General features: G+C 47.1%; 1 protein-coding gene and 1 non-coding gene across 4 annotated transcripts in view; one reads left to right on the top strand and one right to left on the bottom strand.

The window, feature by feature from the left end:
- Window positions 1–25,182, bottom strand: part of MAPT (microtubule associated protein tau) — a 119,708-nt gene that overhangs the window by 65,345 nt on the left and 29,181 nt on the right. The gene's annotated exons all lie outside the window — the stretch shown is intronic.
- On the top strand, window positions 17,429–17,501 carry TRNAV-GAC (transfer RNA valine (anticodon GAC)). Its single transcript has one exon. It is a non-coding gene; the product is annotated as a tRNA-Val (tRNA).

Below are 25,182 nucleotides of genomic sequence, written 5' to 3'. Positions count from 1 at the left end.
CATTCCTTTGCTCTGGTCCCTTTGCTGCTCCTTCATGAATTTGCTGTGTGTTCTGGTGAAAAACAGGATTCCTCATAATGACAGGAGCCATGTTTCAAGCATTTTCAAGTATTGGCTCATTTAATTCACACAACTGCCTCTATTATTACGTCTACCTCTACAGGTGGGGAAACGGAGGCACAGAGAAGTTGAATAACTTGGCCAAGGTTACACAGCAGATGTGTAATGGAGTCATGGCTCTGGTGCCAAGCAGCCTGGCCCCAGAATCAGACTTTGTGAAGCCAACTGGCAACAGTGATTCAATCAAGCAGTGATAGAGGTAACCCATTTTAGGAACATCAGGATCTGCTCAACTGAGCAAAAGCTTTTCTTTTGAAAACTTCCTCTTTTATTTACATTCTATTTTTTAAAACATATCTATTTGGCCATGCCACATCTTAGTAGCAGCACATGGGATCTTTAGTTGCAGCATATGGGATCTAGTTCCCTGACCAGGGATTGAACCCAGGCCCCCTGCATTGGGAGCGCAGAGTCTTAGCCACTGGACTACCTGGTAACCCACTACACTTTATTCTTTAATGTTTACAGTCCAATTGTTTTGCTTTAAGACATTTACATTTGAGATGAGTGAAGGGCAGGCATAGTAGTCCTCTTGGGGGAGGTGAAGTCTGGGCTCCAGGTCAGCAGGAAATCCCTCTGCTTAGGAAGTAGGAAGCCAACTGCATGAAAGAAAGAGAAGGAGTCTCTGGGGTTCAAGTAAACACTGGGCTGGCTCGTGGCAGCTCTGATGCTTCAGATGCTCTTCCCTGACAGCTGGTCCCAACTGGGAGCTGCGTCTCTGTGTTGCTCCCCTCCTCTCAAGCCCCCGGCAGACAGGTGGCATCCAGCGCCCACGCAGCACAGTGAGGTTCTCAGAAGACTTGCTAGAGGGAATAGGGCCTGGCAAACCTCAGAGGAACTCTAAAGTACGAGCTGTGTTCACGTCCCATCACTGGGCACCAGAGAATGTTCTAGAACCAAATCTGACCAATAATACTGATAATGATAATTCCTGGATTTCAAGCAGAATTGCCAAATGAAGCGGAGAGAAGATGAAGGAGCCCAGAGAGAGGAAAGACTTAGGTTGGTGAGGAGAAACTGGAATAATCCCGGGCCTCAATGCAAAGAGAACAATCAACAATTGTCCGAAAGCATGAATGAAGATGCTTTCTGGGGGGAGGTGGTGCCGCCGTGCACACACGATGTGTCATGGCTGATGTCAGCTGGCTCATGTCCACCACTCAGAAAATCCACAGATTGTGTTGGAGAGGGCAGTTCTGGTCTTAAGCTCAAGGTTTCTGCTTTCTTTTCTTCCACTCCTTTGTAACTGCTGGTGTAGCTAAACAGTGCTGGAGCGTCTATTAGGGTGATACAGCACGCTTGCGTGGCCTTTGTTTTCAGAACTGCAGTAGTTTTCCCTCCTAACCCGTTTCTGATAAATTACTGATCAGTTAGCCTTCAATGAGGACACTACTGCCACATGTGGAGGTGGCCTCTGCACCTGTCCCATTCAGGGGCTGCCAGTCACCAGGCCCTGGTCACCACTTTCATTCTGAGATGAGTCCCCTGAACTCAGAGCACCAAATGGATAAAAAGGAATCTCTTCTGATGTCAAAGCCAAGAAAATCAGAGCAAAAAAAATTGCTTTTTTTTTTTTCCCCCCTTGGGCAAGCCACCCTTAATTGAGAGAGAGGAGAGAATTTATTGTTTTATAAAAGTGATTCATGCCATGCTGTGCTCAGTCCCTTCAGCCATGTCTGACTCTTTGAGACCCCATGGACTGTAGCCCGCCAGGCTCCTCTGTCCATGAGATTCTCCAGGCAAGAATACTGGAGTGGGTTGCCATGCCCTCCTCCAGGGGATCTTCCCAACCCAGGGATTGAACCCATGTCTCCTGCACTGCAGGCCAATTCTTTATCACTGAGCCACCAGGAAACCCCAGAGTCATTATTAAAAAGTCAAATACAAAAACGTGAAAAAAGGAAAGCAAAATAACCACTGTTAACATTCTTGGGAACTTCCTTGCAAACACCTCTCCTATACACACATATAATTTTCCCTAAATGAGACCATATTATACCAGTAGTTCTGTAGCCTACTTTATTTGCTTAATAAATATGCTAATATTAATAAGCTTTATCTTAATTTCTGGTTGATCTCCAATGGATACAATTTCTAGCTTTGCTGTTGTATCTCTGCCCTCCAGCTCTGACAGGCAGCAAGTGGTTCATGACCCAACAGAAGATTACACTTAAAAAGTGCTGGGGCTGGGGAGCCTTTGAAGTCCCCCCACCTTTTTTTTAGCCACCCATAATCTTCCCATTTATTAATGGGATACTGTCAACACATATTATATCCCATTAGTGCTCATGACAACCTATGTGAAGGGAGGGTATGTCATTATCTTATTTCCCCCATCTTATACACTGATGCTCAGTAGCCCAGGCTGAGGGAGGGCACGTCATGGCTTTGAATCTGCAGTCTCAGCCTCCAGTCTGACACAGGGTAGGTCTTTGGACACCTTTACCAATAAGTCACGAAGCCCCACTCCAAAGCTGCGAAGTAAGAGGAGCCATTCTAACCACATCTCTGTCACATGCACGGGTCATCTTAGCCCCATTTTGCAGCCGGGGAAACTGAGGCACAGAGAGGCCCAAGTAGCCTTAGAGGTCATGCCAGAGTTGGGGACAGGGTCTGGCGTGCAGTGATTTGCTGGGAAGCTCAGCTCAGGGATGGGAAGTCGCTGGGAAAGAACGCCAGGTGGAGAGATGTCACAGATGTGAGGACACGGCTGTATCCGATGATGAATGGACCCCTGAGGTCAGGATCTTGCCTCAGCGGCACATTAGGTGCTGGGAGGCCTCTCAGAGGCACCTCAGGCCATTTGCCAAAGAGCATTATGGGTTCTCAGAAGCACCTGCCCCTCATCAGACATTCCTGGGGCTGATGAATAGCACTTAGGCTGCCTTCTCTCAAGGCCCTTGGAGAGCACTGCACGGCCTCACCCTCACAGCAGGGGCTGGGGAGGCACCCTCCATCTGGCGCCCAAGGTGAACTTGGAGGGTTCCTAGCTTTGCTTCCCCTTGGCCCTGGGGCTCTCCCATGAAACAGGGTCTCCTGATCCTGCAGCAACCCCTTTAGAGGCTGCTCAGCCCTAACTCCCCTCGAGGAATGCACCAAGTCCAGCTTGTCAGCTGCGTGAACGGCTGGATTCCTTGAGCCCTTGGTTTGGGCTCAAACCAAGGTGTGGGTGTGCACGTGCATGCTCAATTGCTAAGTTGTGTCCAACTCTTTGAGACCCTGTGGACTGTAACCTGCCAGGCTTCTCTGTCTATGGGATTTCCCAGGCAAGAATACTGGAGTGAGTTGTCATTTCCTCCTCCAGGGGATCTTCTCAACCTCGGGATCGAACCTGAATCTCCTGCCTTGGCAGGCGGAGTCTTTATCACTGAGCCACCTGGGAAGCCCCAAGGTGTAGGCACTGGCTCCATATCTTCCCTTGAGGAACTGGACCCTTGTTCCTGGTTCAGTTGGATGTGGGTAGAAAGGACACGTGGTATGGAGTCCAAAGCACTGGGTTCAAGGCGTAATAGGGACCACTCTCTGGCTGGTCGATGCTGGGCCAGTCACTTGCCCTCTGTGAGCCACAGATTCTTCATCTGTAACCCGGGCAGGAGGACACCTGTGTCACAGGATGGCTGTGAGGGTCACTGGAAAAATGCATGTGAGAGCATTTGAACTGTGATGTTCTAGACTGATGTTCGGTACCGTTTTCATGACGTGTGGGTTTTGAGCAAGGGGAAGATATTTGAGGTTGGGGGAGTGAAGGCCCAACCTGAAGGGATAAAAACCGGGGTCAATACAAGAGCCTTTACGCTTCTGCCCGGAAGGAGGAAGAGGAACAGCATGGAGGTGTGAGAGGCAGCTCTGGGTCAGCCCCGGGAGAAGAGGAGACTAAGGGTCTCAGAGGGTCTCGGAGGTGATGGAATGAAGGTGTTAGGGAAGAACTGGGGAGTCTCTGCTCCCTACCCCTCCCAGCGCTGGCGCCTGGAGCATGAGAAGACAGGGGAGATGGTGAGGGAGGTGATGCCAAGGAGATGATGTGGGAGGTGATGCCAAGGAGATGATGCGGGAGGTGATGCTGGGGAGGTGATGCAGGGAGAGACGAACCATCCTCACCAGGCTCGGCAGTGAGGCAGGCGGGGTTTGCGAGGCCATCTGGAATGACCAGAAACTGGCTCTTTTTGCCACAACACTTCATTAGATGGAACAACAAGAAGAAATGGAGGGGTAAGGAAGTGAGGACAGGAAGGCGATAGTTCTGAGGATGTTTTCATTTCTATTTTTTGAGTCTGAGGACACACCCTGAAGAACTCAGGGCACAGAGGGATGGCCGAGACTGTCTCTAATCAGCACCGTCCCTCAGTAATGAGCAACCTGAACTCAGCACGGCTCGAAGGACGGAAAATAGTGTCTTCTGAACACACATAAGATGCCACCAGGTCAAGAACACTGTCCCTGAAATCTCCCCCTTGACAGAGGTGCCCACATGGCATCAGGGCCAGACTTAGCGACAGGGCAGTGTGGGGGCTGGGAGCACCCACACACTGGGGCCAGGTGGTCTGGGTTCCCAGCTGGGTGACCTTGGGTAAGTCACTCGGCCTCTCAGAGCCCCCGCTGCCTCATCTATAAAACGTGGGGATTAACCGAGTTGATTTATATCAAGCACTTAGGACCATCACTGGCTAACAGTAAAACGAGATCGAAGTCCCAGGGGTGGTTATTATCATGACAACCTTATCGCCTATTATCTGAGCCAAACCTTCCTGTATCCTGTTTGCATTTTCAGACTAAACAGCATCTCAGGGCTCAGAGCCCCACCCCACTTGGATCCAACAACACGTGGTGCCCCCTTGGCCGTCCCCGAGGCAGCCTCTGGCCAGGCAGGGCAGATGGTGTGCCCAGTGAGATCACTCCCGGATCCCGTGACGCCTGGAGACCGGGCCAAAACCGTGTCCCAGGGCACCCTGTGTGAAGCTGACCCTGTGTGAGGAGGACGGACAGGGGAGAAACAAACACACTGGCATAGAGAGCACTCCATCCTGTATCACCAACGGGATAAAGCCGTTTTGGAAATGTGCACGCACAGAACGTTTATAAACAAGAAAATAGCACAGATATGCCTACGTGCGAACCAGAAATCGTAAGGGATTATATGCTCTGGGAAGGGACGTGGAATCAGGGAGGCTTTCTCTTGTTGTTGTATACATTTTGGTTTTATTATACTGTTTTCCAGACATGTATTATGTTTTAAATCTGATGAAAAGCAATAAGTACATTCTCCTTTTGGCAAAACAAAGCACCCCGTGACAAAGTCAAGGGTTTGTCCCACAGTGTGCTGCTCCTTTTAAAAAATAATTATTATTTTTTTTTTAAATTTACTTATTTATGTGGCTGTGCCAGGTCTTAGTTGCAGCTTGTGGGATCTAGTTCCCTGACCAGGGATTGAACCCAGGCCCCTTGCATTGGAAGTGAGGAATCTTAGCCACTGGACCACCAGAGAAGTCCCTGCACTACACCTTTTATTCACAAATCACAAATTGCCTGTAGCCACCGGCATGGCTGAGGGCTCAAGGTGAATAAGAGGCTTAACACTGGTTCTAGGCATCAGTGTGATGTAATTAATCATGTCTGTGATCAATCACAAAGTCAAAGGCTGCCTAGGGGGACACTGTGTGGGGGTGTTCTTACCTGGGGCTAGAGAACCACCACCAGAGGTGCCTGATGAGGGGGTGGGGGGCACTCGGGAAGGCCTACAGAGCCAGTGGAGGCCCCTGGAGGGGGAAGCTTCACACACTGGAAGCAAAATCATGACACAAAGAGACAGGCTTTGCTAGCAGCTGACATGCAGTCTTTCAGGTACACATTTAATGCAGAGAGCCAGGGCCACCTGGACACAGCACTCTGCCACAAACCCTTGCCTATCACAAGCATAATTCTCTGAGATCTAGTGACATGTCTGAACACATTGGGGAGCTGTAGTTGTTGATGTATTAACATCTGCTGTTGTTTAGTCACTAAGTTGTGTCTGATTCTTTGCGACCCCATGGACTGTAGCCCACCAGGCTCCTCTGACCATGTGATTTCCCAGGCAAGAATATTGGAGTGGGTTGCCATTTCCATCTCCAGGGGATTTTCCCGACCCAGGGATTGAACCTGTGTCTCCTGCATTGGCAGGCAGACTCTTTACTGCTGAGGCACCTGGGGAAGCCTGTATTTTCATCTACCTTGTTCCAAAAGGAGATCTAGAGAAGTAGGGAGGTGAGGAGTCCCAGCAAAGCTGAAGTTACAGGCTTAGGAGCCCTAGAAAATGTAACTTCCAAATACAATGTGTAAGTGTCCATAGCTACATAAGAATACAAAAATAAAGGCTCTTTAGATAAAAATAAAGGCAATTTTGCCACATCTATTAAGGTTGGGAAAGTAGTTTCAAAATTTGTCAATAAAACTTCTCATTGAAATTAAAATAAGAAAACAAAACTATTACCCAGCATGGGACCCTGGGGCATGCTCTCTTATTTGGATAAAATAACTGTGCTTGACAAAGTGGAGTACAGTGGAAAACAGAAAGTTGTATGGAGTGAAGAAATGACCTTGAAAGAAAGAATTTCAACACAGCTTTGGAACCAGAGCCAATCCAGGCGTACACATATCTGGATCAACTAAAATGGACACATGAGAAATTCAGATTGGGGAGAAACAGGCAACGAGACCAAGGTCACATATTTAAGCCCTGGACCCCCCAAGTATTTATTTCAGAAAAAGCACAGGCAGCCTTGGTTGGTTGCAAAACACCCATTATTCAAAAGAAAGGCCGGGACATCATTTCTGTTCAGAAATAGAAATTACAGTCAGGGAGGGAAGACAGACAGAACGAGCATATGAGAGAGAAAAGACTGGCGAGAAAGAAGAACTAAGAACTTGAAGACAAAATCCTTCTTGGAAAAGGAGAAAACACTACATCTGGGGGCGGAAGCCCAGGGGCCCCTGCAGGCCTGCCAGTCATGAAGCAGAGAACAGAGCAGACTCGGAGCTGTCGCCCCGCTCTCTTCTGAGTTGCTCCTGGGTCTCTTAGTGTCTCATAAATTACAATCAAAATCGAAACCATACAGAAATATTGTAACTTTACATGGGTGGTTTTTATGGTATGTGAAACATCATCTCAATAAAGATGTTTTCAAAACATTACAGAAGAGGTTCAAAGTAAAATTTATTTTCTTTTGCTAAATATAAAAATACATTTGCCCTCTAACCTTCCCGTAAGGAGGTAGAGCCCTCTACCCGGTTGGGTAGCAAGTGGTTCTCCCTGAGGAACGGCCAAGATGAAGCAGTGAATGCACAAACCTTCTCGCTGCTGGGCCATCCAGCTTTGGCCCAAATCTAACCCCCTGGGGGGAGCCTGGGATAAACCATGAAGGTGGCTTTGCAGTGTTTGTATGGTCTGAGAAGCTTTACCTTCTGGTGGGCAACAATCTCCGCCCCCCACCATTCAATGGTCATGAAAGTGTAAGTTGCTCAGTCGTGTCCGACTCTTTGTGACCCCACAGACTTAACAGTCCATGGAATTCTCCAGGCCAGAGTATTGGAGTGGGTAGCCTTTCCCTGGGCTTCCCTTGTGACTCAGCTGGTAAAGAATCTGCCTGCAATGTGGGAGACCTGGGTTCGATCCCTGGGTTGGGAAGATCCCCTGGAGAAGGGAAATGCTACCCACTGCAGTATTCTGGCCTGGAGAATTCCATGGGCAAAGAGCCGGACATGACTGAGTGACTTTCAATGGTTCTAGTCTCCATACAACGAGGGGTTATGGATGAAGAGGCGTGCCAGGGAAAGCACTTGTCCAAAGGGCCCCTTCCCAGGTGGGCAGGCAGGCTGTCAGGGGTGGGAGGTCAACACATCTTCCCAGGGGAGCTGCAGAGGCCTCCCTGTTAAAACCCAGAGTTGTAAACACACAGCAGAAAGAGAAAAAATGAACTTCCCTGGCAGTCCAGTGGTTAAGACTTTGTCTTCTAATGCAGGGGGTGAGGATTCGACCCCTGGTCGAGGAGCCAAGACCCCACATGCCTCATTGCCAAAAAACCAAAACATAAAACAGAAGTAGTATTGTAACAAGTTCAATAAAGATTTCTAAAATGGTGCATATTTTTTAAAAAATCTTAAAAAAAAGAGTGGGAGAATGAATTGCTTGCCTGGGGAAGCTGTTGTGCTACAGAGATGGAGAGTGGGTAGCTGAGGGGCCCCTCCAGGTCAATGAGCCCAGGCAGCATTCACCATCCCATCCCTGCAAAGCTCAGGGTGAGCAGAGGATGAGGTAGGCAAGGCTTTCTCTCTCTCTCTCTCACACACACACACACACACACACACACACACATACACTAGGTGCCTTGGGGAAACAGAAACACCACAACTCCCTCAGTTGCAAAGAATTCACCACACACATCTCCCTGACCTCACCCCTGAGATTAGGCTGGAAACACGCATTCTCAAGACATGGGTAGGAGTCTGTTACCTACCTGGCCTCCTTCCACTCAACATTTGGGCTGGTCTTTCCTGTTGTACCTGTCATATCATACTCTAATTGTTATCCATTTAGTCTCCCCATTAGAATGAAAGCTCCTGGAGGGTGGAGACTCCTGTACTTATTTTTTTTTAAACCACTGTAAACAATTCAGTGGGCTTTCCCCAGTGTCTCAGTGGTAAACAGTCCACCTGCCAAAGCAGGAGATACAGGAGACTCGGGTTCGATCCCTGGGCTGGGAAGATCCCCTGGAGGAGCAAATGGCATCCCACTCCAGTATTCTTGCCTGGGAAATCCCTAGTCAGAGGAGCCTGGTGGGCTACAGTCCATGGGGTGGCAGAGTCAGACATGACTGAGTGACTGAGCACAAACCACTCAGTACGTAGCGCAGAGCTCAGCATGGAGTCTGTGCTCAATGTATCTTCCCCGATGGATGGACTGAAAGCCCTCCACGTGCAACCCTAAGTGCTGCACGCGCTCACCCTCAGGCCTTTGCTCCAGCTGGTCTCCCTGTTAGGAAAGTCCTCTCTTCTGCACCTCTTCCCCTTTGTCTGACTAACTCCTACTCAAGCTTCGGGCTCCATCAAAGCAGTCATTGCTTCTAGAAGCCCTTCCTGACTCTGCCAAACTCCTTCACGGGCGCCCCCCACAAATATTCACCCAGTGCTGTCATCCTCTGGGATGTTGATGCTCTTAGGATGGAAGGGCCATAGCCACCCCCTCCACCATCACGTCTCATACCTGGTAGGAGGAAGGCCCCAGTGATGCTGCTGAACCAAGGAGTGTGGGGGCAGGAAGAGAGCCCTGGTGGGATGGAGGAGGAGACAACATGAATAGATGACACTTCCCCAGCTCATAGTCAGTTGCAAATCTGAGGGTTGACCTGCTCTCTTGCGTAGGCCACCCCAGCTCCCTGGATAACTATCTCTCACACCTCATTGAAGAGCATATTCCTCTGTGACGGTGGAAGAGACTCAAATTCTCTCCCCTCTTTGTAAACCTCAAGGGACCAAATTAAATGAGCTATAACTGCCGTGTCCACAGGGTGTTAGTTAACCAGGAATGACCTTGAGTTTGTCATCTTTGGCATCAAGGTCTGTCCTACTCTGGTTCCTTCTCCTCCTGCCTCCAAAACAGACTTGTTCTTCAAGCATCTGTCTGGGGGTCCCTGCTTGCCTAGGTTAGAATCACAGAATCCTGGATTCTAAGCTTGGAATGGACCTTAAAGAAAGAGCCCCACAGGGACTTCCCTGGTGGTTCAGTGGTTAAGAATCTGCTTGCCAAAGCAGGGGATGCAGTTTCGATCCCTGGTCCGGGAAGATCCCACATGACACAGAGCAACTAAGCCCATGGGCCACAACTACTGAACCCTCGAGCTCTAGAGCCCATGTTCTGCAGCAGGAGAAACCACTGCGATGAGAAGCCAGCGCACTGCAACTGAAGAGCAGCCCCTGCTTGCTGCAACTAGAGAAAGCCCATGAGCAATACCAAAGACCCAGTGCAGCCAAAGAAGAAAAAAAGAGCCCCACACTAGCACAGAGAGGTGAAGTAACTTGCTCTAAGTCAGTCAGGGGTGAAGCCAGGATTCAAACCTGTCTTAGCACATTTCACTGAAGACATGCCAAGTAAGGCAGAAACACTGTTTTCCAAGCATCAGATCCATGCATTTGATAATACAAGTCAAGTGCAGTTCTGCTTACTTAGAAAATACCACGATGTTTCTGCCATTAAATTAGGAGCTTGTGGTCTAGAGGCCATCTTTATCCCTTTTCAAAGGTTTTTCTACTCTCTGTTCTCCGAGAATCCCTACTACAGTTCTAGGACATCTCATCTGTGCTTCCCGTCCTGTGTGCTCAGTCTCTTGGTCATGTCCAACTCTTTGTGACCCCATGGAGTGTATCCCGCCAGGCTCCTCTGTCCATGGGATTCTCCAGGTAAGAATACTGGAGGGGGTTGCCATTTCCTCTTCCAGGGGATCTTCCTGACCTAGGGCTTGAACAGGCATCTCCTGCGTTGGCAGATGGATTCTTTTACTACCGAGCCACCTTTTGGGGAGGAGAAAAATAATCTGATTCCTCCAAGTTACACACAGGATGAACAAATATACAAGAAAATGAGTTCACTGAGAACAGAGTAAAGATCAATGAACTCCTCTTTCCACAGAAGAAAAAAGGACACCAGAGTCTGAAACATACTCAGAGGAACCCTTGTCAATGCAGGCTGTGCACGAAATCCAGGGCTCTCTTCAGGTGTGGCCCTAGGGATATTTTGGAAGTGGGTATCCCTGCCCTGTGACAGGGTCCAAGGATGCTCAGAATGAAGCCACATCATACGATTCTCTGTCACCAACACTTCAATTTCTCAGCTCAAGAGAAAAAGCAAAAGTAATTAGAAACCTCCTTGTAAAAGACCATTTGCAATTAAAGAGCACTGTGCTTTCCTTTTCATCCTGTGGCTTGTTGTTCAGACAGTATTTTCCAGCAAGCCATGAAATGTTGATTGATAAGCAATATCCCAGGCACAAAGAATGTCTAAGCACCATAAGCCAGTGATTTAAAGGCTTGTTCTAGGTGAAAGAATACAAGATGGGATACTGCAAAAGGGCTGCAAAGGATCTGATTTTATTTAGGAAAATCTAGTTTTAAAAAAGTGCAGTGAAACTAAGGATATTACAGATATGACTCAGATTACTTGCATCTTAATTTAAATATTTATCCCATCTCTCCAGATCTTGTTGAAAAAGATTAGTTAGTAATCTTCTATTAAGTAAAAATATGTGTTTGCACTTAGTTAACATGTTAGACAGAATAAAGGCATCTTAAAGATGTCCACATCCACATCCCAATCTCCTTGTTACTTTGTGCAGGATTAAGGTTGCAGATGGGATTAAGGTTGCTAATCAATTGACTTTAAGATTATTCTGGATTATCTAGGTGGGTCCAATGTAATCACACGGGCCCATGTGAAAGATGGAGGTAGGGAAGTCGTGTCAGAGTGATGGGACTTGAGACAACCAGTCAAGTTGACTTTGAAGATGGATGGGACCATGAGCCAAGGAAGTTGGAAAAGGCAAGAAATTCAGCCCTAAACCCTCCAGAAAGAAATGCAGCCTGCCATCACCTTGATTTTAGCCCTGTAACACTACTGTCAGACCTCTGACACCTCTACAACTGTCAGATAAAATAACTGTGGGCTTCTCCCCACAGCTCTGGTCCTTCCATGGCCCCACCCTCTGCACTGTCCATTGGAGAAGCACAGAGACAGAAGTAGTAAAATGCACCGTGGTCTGTGCTGGAGGGAGGAAGTGACTGCAGGAGCGGAGTCTGACCCATAAACCACACTGATGACGGCCCATGGAGGAGCTCTCATACCACACACGTATTTGCAGACTAGGAGTGGGCGTGCGCGGGACAGGGAAGGCTCCTTTTCCACTCTTGAATGGTGGACTGGATGGAAGAACGCTCGTCTCTCAAGTGGGGAGAGATGGAACCGGAACCATCTCTCTGGGCATCTCACACCCACCAGACAACCCCAAACACGCATGCACCGTGTAACCAGGTGGCTCTCGCTGCCTCCTGAGTGTTCAGGTAACACACCTGAGATTTGCTCTGGGCGCAAATGTGGGTAGTTAATCATGCGAGGAGGGGAGAGCCTGTTCCAATCAAAGGACAGAATCCAGTTAATTAAGAGCAAAGCTTTGTGCTTTAAAAGGCACACATTCAGACCCATCCATTAGTCTCTTTGGTTTAAGATGACTTTTAAATCAAAGCTGTCAAGCTGAGGCTGTAAGAAGCATCTATTATTAACAGACAGAGAGAAAAGTGGGCTAAGTGACAGGCTCACCAATCACCACATGCTTGGTGGTGGATTTGGGAGCCAATTCAGACATGTCAGCTGTGTCATAAATAAAGTTTATAGCAGCTTTCAGGGTATAAAATGCATTAGTGATGCTGAACTCAGGGGCTGTGTCTATCAGCACTGCGCCCATGCACGTGTACACATGCCCTGCAGTCCCTTTGGGCAGCAGGGTGAGTCAGGCAGGGAGACGATGCCCTAAACAGGACAGAGCCATCCTACTGGCCCAGCCATGGGTGAGCAGTTAGGGGAAACTCAGGGACCAGGGTAGTGAGCAGATTATGAGAAAGGCAGGTACCAGCCCCCACCAGGGGGCAGAGGTGGCCCCTGCCCTTGGATAGACTCAGTCTGGCCAGAGAGATACACAGGCAAATACTGAGTGACACAGGGTCATTTCAGAGCAACTCTATGGTCAGCTCCATTTTTGGAATGCTGCCTCCCGTGGGTGGGGGCTCCAGGATGGAAGACTTCTTGAGGTCTAGTTTGGGAGGGGAGACAAAGAGATAAATACTGATCAAGGCCATGGGTCAGAAGAGAGAAGGCAAATTGCCTTGTGTCCCAAGAGTCTGTGATTCTATGAGCTGAGTATGGAATAGGTGCCAGAGGCAAAGGTGTAGCCCCTGAAAAGAGTTGGGGGCCAAGAAGGCTCGAGGAGGCTCTGGAAAGAATGTGAGCTTAAGGGACTTCCTTGGTGGTCCAGTGGTTAAGACTTCGCCTTCCAATGCAGGGGGTGAGGGTTCCATCCCTGGCAGGGAGTTAAGATCCCACCTGCCTCGGGGCCAAAAAACTAAAACATAAAACAGAAGCAATCTTGTAACAGATTCAGTAAAGACTTTAAGAATGGTCCACATCAAAAAACATCGTTTAATAAAAGGTGAGCTTGAGCTAAGACTTGAAGGGAAGGCAGGCTTAGAGGGACAAACTCCTTCCTCTGGGCTGGTGAGGGGTAGAGACAGGGTTATTGACAGGCAAAGTGGGGGTCATCACTGGGCAAAGGGACATCATTGATCAAAGGGGTGATGCTTCAGAGACAAGACATTTTGGGGGAGCCCAGCTCTGAGAGACTTGAGGCCAGAAGCTAACTAGGAGCCAACATCAGGGAAACAGCTCCCAACAGGCTTCTCTGAGGCACCCTTGCTAGTTGGAATTTAACAAAGAACAAAAAGCATGCATCCTGCGCTTTTGGCTCTGGGGAAAGTGTTGGAGCTGTTAATTCCTGCAGAGTCCAAATTCCTGCACCGCGTCTAAGTTCCAAGGGGGTGGCAAGTAGACTGGCCCTGGCTGTGTGCCCCCCTCTGACCCCCTTCCAGGGTGACCCCTGGACCAGAAGCAGCAGCAGGTTACATAACCAAGCCATGGAGAGGCCTTGGCCAGAACCACCTCATTAGAAAAGGCTGCAGCAGCAAAAAGGTTTGTGAGGAAAAAGGGGGTTGGGGCGAGAAGGAGAGGGAACAGTTGGGGTGGGGGGTTGAGAGAGGAGACAGCATCATGGCTCCGGGGAGGGGGTGCCCAGAGTCACCCGAGGGAATGGAATGCCTTTTGGAAGAGACAGTTCTCAGCACGTCATTAGTTGTTAAGGTCAGCAGACCCTAGGGAATTCTTTGATGGTCCAGTGGTTAGGACTCAGCGCTCTCACTGCCAAGGGGGAGACCCAGCTTCCATCCTTGGTCAGGGAATTAAAATAGCGTAAGTTGCAGGGCATGGACAAAAATAAAGTAAATAAATAAATAAGCAGGTCAGCAAACCCTACAACAATTAGTTTTCAAATTCTGGTAAAGGGCTCCTGGGCACAGTGACCTTCCCTAGAGAGGTCAGCCCTGGGAGGCTGCCATTCACACAGTTACCTCCTCAATCTCGCTTATGTCTTTCCAACAAGAAAAGCAGAAAAACATGCATAATTATCTAAATAGAAGTGTTCTCTTTGTTTTTCCCAATTATTATTCTTTTATTTGTGTGTGCTCAGTCGTGCCTGACTCTCTGCAACACCATGGACTGTAGCCCACCAGGCTCCTCTGTTCATGGGGTTCTCCAGGCAAGAATATTGGAGTGGGTTGCCATGCCCTCCTCCAGGGCATCTTCCTGACCCAGGGATTGAACCTGCGTCTCTTGCATCTCCTGCATTGACAGATGGATTCTTTACCACTGAGCCACACGGGAAGCCCTGCTTTTCCCAATTATTAACCTGTGATTGTTAAATATGTGGAAGGATCAGCAGTCCTTCTAAGAGGGTGAGAATGGTTAGCCTCGGGCTCAGGGTCCATCTTCTGTCTGGTAAAGAGATGATTCCACTTTGCAGAGGAGGCAAAAGAGAAGCTGAGCAAGTTGCCCTAAGTCACCTGGCTGGTCAATGGCCAAGTAAGGCAAGACACTAGCTTCTGTCTCTGACATTGTTTTAATTTAGTAGAGGGCTCCTTTGGCTGTACCACAGGCTCAGAAAGCAGCTGTCCATTTTCCAGAGGTTTCCAGATTGACTTTACATCAATGGAGATGTGCTCCAGCCATGCTTGTTCTGTGCTGCCTGCAATATCTAGCTGGCGGCTGTCAGCAAGCAAAAGGTTAGGAGGCACCTGTAGGACTCACATTCTTAACCATATGTCTGGTATCATTTGGGCAATTGTCCAAGAAAAGGGTTGTTTTTTTTTTTAAAGTTAAAGTAAAACCCAAAACATAAAACTACTCTGCAGAAAAGAATACATGCATCATTAGATCCAACACACCCCACTGAAATATCCTAATGAGCGCCAAGGCTCGTAAATTAAAGAAACAAATGAATAATGCCAAGTATAAACAACAAATGAAACCTCTCTCTGAATTCAGAATAAATCTACTGCAAGTGGCTGGAGATGATAATATTATTCCTAAGAAAAACCTGCTAGGATTTAGTTCAAGCTCATTTTGTAGCTCAATTGCTCATGTCAACCTTCTCAAACCTAACATTTTATTGCTTGTCTATTTTTTTTTTTTAAAGGAAATCCATAGGGACTGGACTTCCCCGGTGGCTCAGTGGTAAAGAATCTGCCTGCAATACAAGAGACACAGGACACATGGGTTCGATTCTGGGTTGGAAAGATCTTTCAGAGGAGGGCATGACAACCCACTCCAGTATTCTTGCCTGGAGAATCCCATGGATAAGGCTACAGTCCATGGGGTTGCAAAGAGTCAGATATGACTGAAGCGATTGAGCACACACACACACATGCATGCACTTAGGGACTTCCCTAGTGGTCCAGTGGCAGACTTCTAGCTCCCAATGCAGAGGGCCCGGGGTTCAATCCTTAGTCAGGGAGCTAGATCCCACATGCCACAACTAAGAGTTCGCAGGCCACAGCTAAAGATCCCACATACCGTAACTGAGACCCAGTATAGCCAATAAATAAATAGATACTTTTTTTTAAAAAGGAAATTAAAAAAACCCCTCAAACCACACACACACACAAAAGGAAACACACATAACAGTGCAAAAGTTCCATCAGAAACATGTTAGGATGCAGAGACTCTTAGCAGCATGAGGAGAGCTGGTCCTGTCCAGAGAGAAGCTCTAGGGACCTGGGATCTAGCCAGCGGACTAACCTTTTCTGAACTCACCAGCATTGCCTCCGTTTGCTCAGTCCTAGGGGGATTGCCAGAGATGTTCTATCATCTCCCTTCAGCTCCACCAGGAGGACCAGGGCCTGGATATGATCCTGGGACCAAGCCTAGGGTGGAGGGAGGGCTGCACATGACAAGCTAGAAAAGGGTGGACTGACTATAGAGAATTCAGAAACAATAATAAAACTGATGAGAAGTCAGCCTGCTTCCTATGAGCATCACGTGTTGGAAATCCTCAACAACATCAGTGATAACATTCTCCTCCCTGAAAAATGTCTTTACCGTCTAGGCTGTGAACAACTGGTGCCAATGCTCTTGAGTGTCAATAATACATATGTATGTTCAAATTTGCACATGTAAAAACGAGTCCTTCCTTATCTTCTCTGTGGAAGTCATTTGGAGAATTCCAAGTTACTCAGTCGGCCTCAACATATTCTGAGTCGGCTCCATATGGCTGTTGGGAAGAAATCCTTAACAGTTCAGCATTTCGAGTCTGTTTCAGGCGACTTTTGTGTTTCCAACCTTAAATACGTCTGCATTTAAGCAGTAGGTTGTAAATTTGAATAGCGGTAGCACCATGATCATAAAGCAGCTGAATTACTTCAATTCTGTCATTCCATGTGACCACTTGGAGATTTTGTGTTTAAAACTGAAAACTGTGAGTGTTTCCCTGGTGGTCCAGTGGTTAAGAATCCACCTTTCAATGCAAGGAACACCAGTTTGATCCCTGGTCCAGGAAGATCCCACAGGCCACGGAGCAACTGAGTCCGTACACCACAACTACGGAAGCTTGCATTCTAGAGCATTCTAGAGCCTGTGTGTCTACAAGAGAAGCCCCCACGCTGCAACTAGAGAAAGCCCACGTGCAGCAACAAGACCCACCACAGACAAAAAATAAAATGAATAAATCTCAAAAAAATAAGTAAATAAAATTGAAAACAGTGAGAGTGAGTGTGAACGGCAAAGTATATTATTTTTGCTTAGTACATATAATGTTTACTCCATACGTGACATATTTTATGGAGTTTGTAGAGTATTTTTTTAATGGAAATTTATTCTTTTAAAATTGTGAGTTGTAACTTTTAAAACTAAAGAATTAAGCCAGAAAATAAAGCAGTGTATCAGTGGCACGACTTAGTATTAATAGTTTTTAAAGTATAGACAATTTTTACAGATGTCTCGCTTTTATTAAAGTTCACCTATTAGTAACAAATGATAATTTACATAAAATATCATTATATCAGGCTACAACCAAAGAATCAAAACTCATTAGATGAAAAAAATTTTTAAATAAATACTTGTGCTTTTTTCCCCTCCATTTTTTTATACTATAGTATTCACTTTTATTTAAAAAAAAATCATGGTGGGAAGTCCCTGGTGGTTCAGTGGTTAGGACTCTGTGCTGACACCACTGAGGTCCCAGGTTCAATCCCTGGTTGGGGAACTATAATCATACAACCCATGAGGTGTGGCCAAAAAAAAAAAAGAAAGAAAAGAAAGAAATCCTGGCATAATTATTATATGTACAGAGTTCAAGAAATTTTTATTATCTGTGTTTCTTTTCTGGCCATTATGATTACTTCACTTCATGATTATTTCTGAAGATAATTTTGTCACATAAAGGAGGGGACAGTTAAATGACGGGTGTCAAGGGGCTTGGTACCTCTCTTCTGAAAAGTGGCATATGATGGTGGGCAAGCCCCTTCAATCAACTAGCTTCAATCACCCACACATCTACAGAGAGGGAAGATTAATTTCTGCCCTAACCCTAACCCTGATGCTCCTCTCTCTAAACACCACCTCACCCAGCACAGTGACAGTGAATTCTAGAATCTAAGGCAATGATGTGAAGGTTTGTGATGCGCCTCAGGGCCAGGGATGAGAACTCCAAGCAGGGCCAGCAGAGGGTGATGCTCCCGGTGAGGTCTGGCCCCTGTCCAGCCCTGAAACCAGAGGCTGGCCCTCACGGCAGCCAGAGCCTGTGGTCCCTGCAGCCATGACCTACTTCCCAGTCTAGCAGCTGAGAACCGGGCAGCTATGACAAAGCAAAATTAAGTGGATTTGAAGTGAGCCCATGCTAAAAAAAAGTCTGAGAAGCGTGCAACTTTTTCTGGGGATGGGAGGAAGGTGTCATGGAGAGAGGAAGAGTTTAATCTTGGAAATTAAAAAATAAATCGGGGTGGGGGGTGTCATAGAAATAACAGGCTTTGAAGCTGAAAGATCTGGGCTCAAATCTGGTTCTGCAATTTATTGGCTGTGTGATCCTGAGCAAGTGACAGTCATTCTGGGCTTCAGCTTCCTTATCCATAGTGTGGGGCATATATAACCCCACCTCTAGAGGCTGACCCAAGATGAAGCCAAACCTCTGTTTTCTGAGTACTGGGTACCATCTTAGTTCACCCTCCTTCAGTTTTCAATGATGACATAAAATACTCTACAGACAGAGCCAAAGCCTGATAGGGCCTAGGCATCCCACTTCAGGGCTGTCTGATGATCAGGCAAAGAAACCTCTTTGAGAGTGAAGAGTATGTCAAACTTTATCCAGGAAGAAACTTTGCTTGCCAGAAGGTGGAGAGCCTGCCAGTAGGGACTGAGTACCTATTACCATTTCCCCTGGGAGCCTGGACTGCAGAGATCTGTCAGCAGCTAACAAAGGCCAGGTAATCCTGACATTTTAAAGAAACATGTGCAAACTGTCGGTAATGAAGGATAAATCACCAGAACACTCTATACCTAGGGTTGGGAGACTGGATTGCAGGTGGGAGAGAATAATAAGGAAAGAAGGAAGGTCTAAGCTGTGATTTAAAAATAATAAGGTTTTGTTTTTGTTTTCTGGTAGAACATTAATTGAGATGTTTCTATAAATCCCTACTAAACAGGACACAAGACTAGAGGTACCAATGGCCATTTTTACTACCACCTCAGAAAGGCTACGATCCCGGTTCGATTCCTGGGTCAGGAAGATCCCCTGGAGAAGGGATAGGCTACCCACTCCAGTATTCTTGGGCTTCCCTGGTGGATCAGCTAGTAAAGAATCCACCTGCAATGCGGGAGACCTGGGTTTGATCCCTGGGTTGGGAAGATCCCTGGAGAAGGGAATGGCTACCCACTCCAGTATTCTGGCCTGGAGAATTCCATGGATGTATAGTCCATGGGGTCACAAAGAGTTGGACACGACTGAGTGACTTTCACTGCAGACTGGGGAAGGCTATTCAGGGAAAGTAGAGCCAAGAGAGGGTGCATTCCAGGTTCTTGTTGATTTCATTTGGATGGATTTGTTGATTTCATTGATCCCTGGATCAAGAAGATCCCCTGGAGGAGGGCATGGCAAACCACTCCAGTATTCTTGCCTGGAGAATCCCATGGACAGAGGAGCCTGACGGGCTATGATCCATAGGGTCGAAAAGAGTTGGACACAACTGAAGTGACTTAGCATGCATGCAAACCTAAAGTTACCTATAGTAACTTCTTCTTATCTGTATGGTGGGTATAAATCACACCCTTCCCAGTCACTGGGCCTGTCCCATGTAGGCGCATAATGAAGTTTGGTTGAATTAAATATGAAATTTCATGAAATATGATATTAACATATTATAACCTAGCTAAATATCCTTAGCTTCCTGTCTTTTGGAGGAGTTTGGGGAGATTAAATTTTTAGAGATTGATTTATTCATTCAAGAAAAGTTGAGCGTTAAGCACAATGCAGGTTGGTGGTTCAAGCTTGTGCATTAAAATTCCCCATGGTGCTGTATAAAGATACGTATTGCTGGCTGGGCCCACTTCAAATTAGAATTCATATGGCCTGGGGTAGGGCCTGGCCATGATGAGTTTCAAAAGCTCCTCATGTGATTCTTGGGACTTTCTCGGTAGTCGAGTGGCTAAGACTCCAAACTCCCAATGCAGGGGACCCAGATTTGATCCCCAGTCAGGGAACTAGAGCCCGCATGCTATAGCTAATGCCACAGCTAGAGATCCTGTATGCTGCAATGAAGATGAAAGATCCCGCATGCTGCCACTAAGACTCAGCACAGACAAATAAATAAACAAAAGCTCCTCAGGTGATTCTAACGTGTAATTAAGGTGGGCATTCTGAGTGCAGCATCTGGGACCATAGCAGTGACACAGACATGACCTCACTTTTGTGAAGGCACCTCAGGAAGGAGACAGTCGACAATCAAAGTGTCACAAGAAAAAGATGGCAGGTCATATGAGTCTAAGACCGGCACTTGTTAGTCTTGGGGGTGGGGGTTGAAGAAAACGTCCCTAAAAAAATGATGTTTATACTGAGACATGAGGGACAAGCACAAGTGAGCAAGGTGAAGGGAGATGGTAGGAATGAACATTCCATGCAGAGGGGACAGTGCATGCCAAGGCCCTGAGGCAGGAAACTTCAGAGAGTTTTCAAGGAACTAAAAGATGACCCATAAGACTGGAAGATGAGGGAAGGGGTGCGGCCAGAGGGGTGAAGCCACTGAATTTGGGACTTTTTTGCTCCTGCAGAATAAGCCTGGCCTCATTGACTAATACAAGGATTTTAGTTGAAAGACAGTGGGTGGAGTCCAGTTTGGATTCAGCTAAGGAGAGCAGGTATGTGGGGAGAAACTGGAGAAGTGCCAGTGATGCTTTAAAAAAAGTCTGTCTGGGAAGAGGAGGACAGAGTGATGGACTGAGGGGGGCATTTGTTTTGCTTTAAAGAGGGGACTCACTTAAACCTCCTAAATGCCGACAGGAAGGAGTCAGGAGAGGAGGAGAGGATAGGAACAGGAGAGGGGGGAAATAAAAGCTAAGCAAGCTTCCTGAATGATGGTGAGGTGGATGAATGGAATCCAGGGCACAGGGCTGGGGAGGGCCTGGCCTTAGCAAAGCCACCCACAAGCTGCCTGCAGGAGAGGTACACCAAGCGGACTCTGGCCGGGACCACAACGGTGCCGAACTAGCACATGAGACGCTTGGGCCACCGGCACAGGTCAGCCCTGCAACAGGCCTTGACCCCAAACCTACCAAAACCCAGTATCCCCCGCCCCAACATTCAAAGACCATTTTCCCACAACAGAAAACAAATGAAACTGTCAAATCGCATTGGTTATATTTCCAGTATTCCAAAAGAGAGTTCAAAGGTGGCCTGTACTCTCCCCTCCCTTAATCTTTTACTTTGAAAAATTTCAAACTTACAGAAAAATTATACAAATGATACAATCAGCACCTCTATATTCTTTTCCTAGACTCACCAACTGTTAGTATTTGCAACATTTGCTTTCTCTCTGTCACTCTCTGTCTATCCATGTATAACTACACACAAAACTTAATTTTATTTATTTTGATATTTTCTTTATTTGGCTGAGCTGGGTCTCAGCGGCAGCAAACAGGATCTTTGATCTTCTTTGTGGCATGTGGGATCTAGATCCCTGACTAGGGATCCAATCTTGGCCCCCTACACTGGGAGCATGGAGTATTAGCCACTTGACTGCCAGAAAAGTCCCACAAAACTTAATTTTAAACAATATTTTTCTTACTGTAAAATCAACATATGGGGACTTTCCTGGTGGACCAGTGTTTAGGACTGCGCTCTCACTGCCAAGGGACAAGGTTTGATCCCTGGTCAGAAAACTAGGATCCCACAAGCCACGTGGCTTAGCCAAAAAAAAGAAAAAAGCAACATGTACGTGTAATCAAGTATAGCAAAGTATCAAGTACTTACCTATAATCCTACCACCAGAAACATCACTATCAATATATTCACATATTTTCTTTCAGGTTTTCCCCATGTATTTTCAAAAATAGTCAAGATTATTTTGAATATGCAATTTATACCCTACTCTTTTGTCAGATGTATTCTCTGGATAATTTAAAATTCCATAGACATCACTTTCTAATGGTTACCTGCTATTCTACATAACTGTTTCCCAGAGATTGGATGTGTAGCCTGTTTCTGAGATTTCCTATTATTAACAACCCTCTGATGAACATTGGAGAAGGGAATGCCAACCCTTCCAGTATTCTAGCCTGGAGAATTCCATGGACAGAGGAGCCTGGTGGGCTTCAGTCCATGGGGTCGCAGAGTCAGACACGACCGAGCAATTAACACACTTGATGAACATCTTAGCGTTTTCATTCTTTTCATGTTTCTCATTTCCTTAAGACAGATTCCTAGAAGCAAAATTCTGAGTCAAAGGGCAGCAACATTTTATAGCCTCTCTTTACATCCTGCCAAATGGCTTCTTGGAAACTGGTCCAAACTTTCACTCTCACTAGCCAGACTTGAGTAAATGCTATTGTTAGTCGGGGAGGGGCCCAGGCACAGCTGGGAGAGGGGTGGCCCCTGAGAAGAGAATGCATCACAAATCACCTTTCACAGAGGAAACCAGGAGTGGGGTGGAGAAACCCCAGTCTGCCCAGGCCTCCCATTGTGCCTGGCCCACTGCAGACACTCGAGACACAGTTGCTCCATGAATAAACAAATCCACAAACATGTATTTCTGCATTCCCATCACGTGTCCAGCACAAGAGACAAAGAAAAGAAAATAGTGAGGGTTTCCGGGGTGAACTGCATCAGTGGGGCACACAAGAGTCAAAACGAAACCCACCCAATGGGCAAGCAATAGAGCAAGTTTTCTTAGGACAGTCCAATCTCTGCTTAGGCTGATCATCTGTGGTCCTCCCTCCCCACCAGACAAGCTCCAATCTCAGCTCGCAAATCATGCATCTAAGATGCAGGACAAAGAGTCAGGGGTGTATTAAAGGGCAGTGACGTTACCTAAGGTAACAGTGGAGTCTTCTGCACCTCCTTCTCTGCTGGGAGCTGGTTGACAAAATGGGCCTCAGCTACAGAGAGGAAAGGCAGTTTCCCAGCCCAGTGGTTTGCAGCCGAAGAGCTATCCCTCCACTGGGACGGTTTTCCATAAGCGACTCCTGGTTGTCTAAATGGGCGGGAGCAATCCGAATCAGCCGAGATAGCCTGGGCAAGGCCTGCAGGGAGGCTGTAGGCACAGGCGGGCACACAGTCACATGTGTGATGGAACTGACTGGCTATGCCCCTCAAGGGCTGCGTGGTCAGGGAGGGCAGGTGTGACATCACAGTCACTCTGGGAGAAAAGTCAGGTCTGTGAAGTCATGGGGTTCTGGGGCCTTTCTTATCCTACTTTGCACAGTTTCGGGGCCTTGTTTATTTACCTGCAAAGAGGAAGTGATGGAAGACCAGGCAAAGAGGAGTGGTGTGGAGGGGGGCCGGGATCTAGCACATTGCACTCCAATAGACACCCCGCCACTCCCCAGAATCTGATAATGGTGATGCATGGAGCAAAGCAGCCTTTGGAGAACAGGCGAATTGCACTCACAAGCTCCACACCTGCATTTGAGGTGGGTTTTGGTTTTGGAGACTCCACACTTCGAGCCCCTGTTGGGTGGTAAGAACACTATACTCTGGTTTCACCATCTGGTCATGGGCTGCTTTCTCTCCTCTTTGTGCACACCTGCCTGGCCTGTTGCACAGTTGTGAAGCAGATCTTGGGCTGGATCCCATGGGAGAGCAGACTTGGATGTGAAATGCAAAATAAAGGGCTTGTGAATCCACAGAGGAGGTACTTAAGGATCTTTTATTTATTTATTTTCTTAAGCTATTTTTAAAGCCAAGTCTTTTTTTTTTGGCTGCACTGGGTCTTTGTCGAGGCTTCCGGGCTTCTCTTGTTGTGGCACTTGAGCTTAGCTGCCTCAGGGTATGTGGGATCTTAGTTCCCTGATCAAGGATCGAACTGTCATCTCCTGCATTGGAAGGCTGATTCTTAACCACTGGACCACCAGGGAAGTCCCAAAGATCTCTTAAATCTAAATTCTTAGCTAGTACTTGTTACCTGCAAGGCTTATTCTATGCACTTTACAAATCTTAATTCATTTCATTCTCTTTCAAACCCTATGAAGTAGGTATTATCATTATTCTGATTTTCTAGGAGAGGAAACTCAGGCAGAGAGGCTGAACAGCCTGGCTGAGTTGATACCACTAGGACACCGCAGAGCTGGGATTTGAATCCAGGCCACCTGGCCCCTCAGTGTGTGCAGAGATCAAGGTCTCATGCAACATGAAACTGGCTGAGTCAATGACAGCTGCAATCACATCATGGGCTGCAGAGTGAGGAAGGCTCTTGTAAGAAAGACTGTGGTTACCTTTTATGGGACCAATTCAGAATCACACAGAGCCTTGAAACGGAGGCTGGCTGGCTCTGGGCATTTGCCCAAGTGCCCACGAGTAAACCTGGGACAGCCAGACCATACTCAGGCTGTCCTTCGCTGGGCATGTCTCGTGCTCTTAAATCAGGAGTAAGCTCTGTGGGATTTCTAAGTTAAACTAGGCATGAAGGGGCTGCTGTATCTTGCTGGGTTTGGGGGAATCTGCCTAGCCTGGCCTGACATTCTGGTGGAGATCCAGTCCCAACGTCGGCCCCATCTTTGGACCACATTCTGATTCCGTTAGTGAAAAATCTGAGTCATGATAGATAACAAACAGTGGTGGAGGAAGGCTTCAGGTAACACCAGTTCTAGGAGTATTCTAAGAGAATCTGTATATGAAGGTGCCTCAACAAAATAACATAACACCTTTATTGTACATATTGAACTGACTTATAAAACCACAATGTGTGTGTGTATATGTGTGTGTACACTAGCAAGACTCTGAACCTCTCAAGGATCAGGACGGAGTGATTCCCAAGTAGTCTGATGCCTTGCACATAGCAGGCATCCAAACAGACACGTTGGACCTTCTCAAATTTTAAGGTATAATTTGTCTGGACACTTTGGGAATTTTGACACAATATCGCTTAACCCTGAAAGTTAAAAGATGGTGACCAACAGGCATCAGATGAAAGGAATCCTCAAAGAGCAAAACACAAGGCCTTTGGATGAGAGTCACAGACCTGCCCCAGAGAAGGCAATGGCACCCCACTCCAGTACTCTTGCCTGGAAAATCCCAGGGACGGAGGAGCCTGGTGGGCTGTAGTCCATGGGGTTGCGAAGAGTTGGACACAACTGAGTGACTTCACTTTCACTTTTCACTTTCATGCATTGGAGAAGGAAATGGCAACCCACTCCAGTGTTCTTGCCTGGAAAATCCCAGGGACGGAGGAGCCTGGTGGGCT

The sequence above is a fragment of the Dama dama genome, chromosome 5 (assembly GCF_033118175.1).
Source record: "Dama dama isolate Ldn47 chromosome 5, ASM3311817v1, whole genome shotgun sequence".
Lineage (NCBI taxonomy): Eukaryota > Metazoa > Chordata > Mammalia > Artiodactyla > Cervidae > Dama > Dama dama.
This window is presented reverse-complemented; position numbering and strand designations above follow the sequence as displayed.